Below are 4,739 nucleotides of genomic sequence, written 5' to 3'. Positions count from 1 at the left end.
TAGAGTATTCAGTGACCTGCTGAATCTCTCCAAACTTCTGAGGAAGTTGATGAACTTTCTCTGTAATTGCGTCAATGTGTTGGGCCCAGGACAGATCTTCAGAGATTTGGACGCCCAGAAACTTCAAACTGCTGAAGTTCTCCACCACCATTCCATTGATGAAGGCAGGTTTATGGGCCCTTGGCTTTCCCTTCCTGAAGTCAACAATCAGCTCCTTGATCATGCTAATGTTAAGAGCAAAATTGTTGTTCTGCGCTATTCAAATAGATTATTGATTTCCCTCCTGGACTTTGTCTCATCGTCGACGGCCCATTGTTTATCCACCAACAGTGGTATCTTTGACGAATTTAAAGATGGCATTGGAGTTGTCTGACTACTGGTTCTTGGTTCGCGGTTTCTTGGTCCTCCAAAATATTCCAAATTGAATTTATACTGGAGGTGGTGGAGGGAGGACTTAAGCCAGAAAGGGTTTTTGGGAAGAAAGAGCTACCTTAAATTTAGTTGCATCTGGTTAGGTAACTATGGTTACCATGGTAACTCTGGTAGGGTGAAGACCATTCCATGCTTTAATTGTGCGGGGGAAGAACGAATTGCTGTACACAACTGTCTTGGTAGCTGGTATCTCAAATTAGATCGAATGCCCTCGTCTGCTCCTAATTGGTTTGGGTTTGGTGTTTGGCGTTATACCGCCATGAGTATACAGAGACCAGATCAGGGCACTGAGCATGTAACTTTATGGTGCCACTGTGTTAATAATCAGCAAGGAGAAAGTATTTGTTCATCCTGATTGAGGGCCACCAACGAGGAAGTCGAAGATCCAATTGCATAGGGATGAGTCCCCTACGTTTGATGATAAATTTTAGTGTACAATGCCAAGCTGTACAGTGTTGTCAATGACATCTGTGCTCTTGGTGCCCAAGTGGTCCAGTGCAGAGTGGAGAGCCATTGACATCCTATGATAGTACGGAGATAATACCCATGATGGATCAGGTCCTCAAATCCTCTCGCAATGAAGGCCAAGGGTTAGCTTCCCCAATACCCGGCATATTCCAAACAATTTATTGTTTTATTTTTTGTTTTACAATAATTTCAAAACTTGGTTCTGAAGCATGATCTTTGCAAATTGTCTTTCTGATATGATGTGTGCATAGATGGATACATTTCTGAACATGAAGAGAATCTAGGGATAACAGGAAAATAATATTGGGAGAGGATCAGCACTGATCTTGATTGAATGGCAGAGCAGACTTGAGGACTGATTGGTGTAACCCAGCTCCTTATGTTCTACACATGATGTAAAAAGATTTCTGTGAGCCTTCTGAAAAATTACCTCAATATCATTAAAACCTCAGAAGTCTCCTGTAGACAATAGACAATAGACAATCGGTGCAGGAGTAGGCCATTTGGCCCTTCGTGCCAGCACCGCCATTCAATGTGATCATGGCTGATCATCCCCAATCAGTACCCCGTTCCTGCCTTCTCCCCATATCCCCTGACTCCGCTATCTAGTTCTTTCTTGAAAGCATCCAGAGAACCTGCCTCCACCGCCCTCTGAGGCAGAGAATTCCACAGACTCACCACTCTCTGTGAGAAAAAGTGTTTCCTCGTCTCCGTTCTAAATGGCTTACTCCTTATTCTTAAACTGTGGACCCTGGTTCTGGACTCCCCCAACATCAGGAACATGTTTCCTGCCTCTAGCGTGTCCAAGCCCTTAACAATGAGATACCCTCTCATCCTTCTAAACTCCAGAGTGTACAAGCCCAGCTGCTCCATTCTCTCAGCATATGACAGTCCCGCCATCCCGGGGATTAACCTTCTAAACCTACGCTGCACTCCCTCAATAGCAATATACTGTAATATTGCTTAAAAGTATACTATGCTCCCGAGGTTGAGGACCACATTATGATGTGCCATATTTCAAATGAATTTTACCAACAGTTATATAATTCATTAATGTTGAAAGATGATTGTATTCTCTTCTCATGTCCTGTGGGGAGTAACATAAATAACTGGCATAGATCTGTAAAACATGCTACAAATGTGATTGTTGCTGCTCGTTAACAATTTTAACTAAATTGGATTCAAACAAATAAACTATCATCATATATAAAATATGTACTTAAGAACAGATTACAATGTACTTTGAAAAAATGCCTTGTGATTTTCGTGAAAACCGTTATGTCGCTTTCCAAAGGACTGGATTATTACCTGTAGAAGCAAGGATAGCAGATGCTAGTTTAATAAAAGGACATAGAAAGGTAACATTTTGGGTCAAATCAGCACCTGAAGAAGGGTCTCGACCCAAAACATCACCCACCCATGTTCTCCTGGGATGCTGGCTGACCTGCTGAGTTACTCCAGCACTCTGTGTCTATTCTTTCTGGATAATAATTTGTTTTTTCATTGAGGTTGTGTCTTGTAGCTCTCCGTTGGATTGCAACCTTGTCGTGGTCGGGGAGATTGTGTGTCTCAGTGACCCCTAGAGCTATGCCAGCGGGAGATTCGTCTCCTGTTAGGGTCTCCCATGCTGGACAGGTCGAAGGGTAGAGGCGAGATGAAGAGCGATCCACTGGTCCTGTCTCGTAAAACAAATATGTTACGGAAACAGCAACTGAAGGAATCAACACTACTGGGTGTGATGGCAGCCGACCTCTCTGTCCTGGGTCTCCTCCATTGCCAGAGTGAGCAACAGCGGAAATTGGAGGAACAGCACCTCATATTCCGTCTGGGGTCCTTGCGCCCCTATGGCATCAACATTGAATTCCCCCAATTTGGCTAGCCTGTGCTGTCCCCTCCCCTTCCTTCACCCTCTAGCTGTCTCCCCCCACCCTCCCATCCGCCCGCCCTCGGGCTCCTCCCCTTCCCCTTTTTCCTTCTTTCTTTCCCCACCCCCCATCAGTCTGAAGAAGGGTTTCGGCCCGAAACGTCGCCTATTTCCTCCGCTCCATAGATGCTGCTGCACCCGCTGAGTTCCTCCAGCAATTTTGTGTACCCTGGGTGTGATGGCAGACAGGAGTGGAGGACCTTCATTGCTCCCCTACATGCTCCCCTACTTTTACACAGAGAGTGGTGAATCTGTGGAATTCTCTGCCACAGAAGGTAGTTGAGGCCAGTTCATTGGCTATATTTAAGAGGGAGTTAGTTGTGGCCCTTGTGGCTAAAGGGATCAGGGGGTATGGAGAGAAGGCAGGGATGGGATACTGAGTTGGATGATCAGCCATGATCATATCAAATGGCGGTGCAGGCTCGAAGGGCCGAATGGCCTACTCCTGCACCTATTTTCTATGTTTCTATGTTTCTATGCCAGGAGGCATAATATGCAGTGAGGTAAGGTAAGGGAGTCTTGTAAACAACAGGCAAATGTGCCTTTTCATCTTTACACCCGTGATCAAGTTCTCAGCAAAAGATATGACTGGTGAGGACAGAATTTAATGTGTTCCGAAACCTGCTCTCTGTTCTGAGTAATGAGCAGGGCCATTTCAAATGAATGTAAGCATGCAGATACAGCAGGCAGTGAAGAAAACTAATGGCATGTGGCCTTCATTGCGAGAGGATTTGAGTTTAGGAGCAAGGAGGTCCAACTGAAGTTGTACAGGGCCCTGGTGAGACCGCACCTGGAGTATTGTGTGCAATTTTGGTCTCCTAATTTGAGGAAGGGCATTCTTGCTATTGAGTGAGTGCAGCATAGGTTCACCAAATTAATTCCCAGGATGGCGGGACTGATATATGATGAAAGAAATTCACTGGAATTTAGAAGGATGAGAGGATGTCTTACAGAAACATATAACATTCTTAAAGGATTGGACAGGCTAGATGCAGGAAAAATGTTCCCGATGTTGTGGGAGTCCAGAACCAGGGGGGTCTCAGATTAAGAATAAGGGGTAGGCCATTTAGTACTGAGATGAGGAAAAACTTTCCCCCCAGAGATGTGAATCTGTGGAATTCTCTGCCACACAAGCCAGTGGAGGCTAATCCACTGGATGTTTTCAAGAGAGAGTTACATTTAGCTCTTCGGGCAAAATGAATCAAGGGATGAGGGGAGAAAGCAAGAACGGGGTACTGATTTTAGATGATCAGCTGGCTTGAAGGGCTGAATGGGTTACTCCTGCACCTATTTTTCTATGTTTCTAATTAATAATTCATGACATTAGTGAGTCTGAAATCACACGTGGCAGATCAGGTAAAATGGCAGATTTCCAAACCTGAAAGGCCTTACTGCATCAAACACATTTGTGAAGATATTCATGGTTTGTATTATTCATTTCAATGTTTTGTGAAAATTAACGGGCTGCAAAGGCTGGTAAACGGAATAAAACGTAGAATATGCAAGAAACACTCAGCACGTTAGCCAGCATTTGTGGAAAGAGAATCAGGGTTAACATCTGAGATCAGAAATCCTATATTACATCAGTTTCTGGATTTTAGTTCCAGCTGTTTTCCTAAAATAAAGCACGGTACTTTATAAGGTCATAAGGGTTAGGAGTAGAATTAGGCCATTCAGCCCGTCAGGTCTACTCCGCAATTCAATCATGGCTGATCTATCTCTCTCTCCAAACCCCATTCTCCTGCCTTCTCCCCATAACTACTGACACCTTTACTAATCAAGAATCTATCTATCTCTGCCTTAAAAATATCCACTGACTTGGCCTCCACAACCTCCTGTGGCAAAGAATTCCACAGAATCACAAAATTTCTGTTTGAAGAAATTTCTCCTCATTCCTTCCCAAAAGAACGTCCTT

The sequence above is a fragment of the Amblyraja radiata genome, chromosome 39, assembly GCF_010909765.2.
Source record: "Amblyraja radiata isolate CabotCenter1 chromosome 39, sAmbRad1.1.pri, whole genome shotgun sequence".
Taxonomy (NCBI): Eukaryota; Metazoa; Chordata; class Chondrichthyes; order Rajiformes; family Rajidae; genus Amblyraja; species Amblyraja radiata.
Note: the sequence above shows the minus strand (reverse complement) of the source record.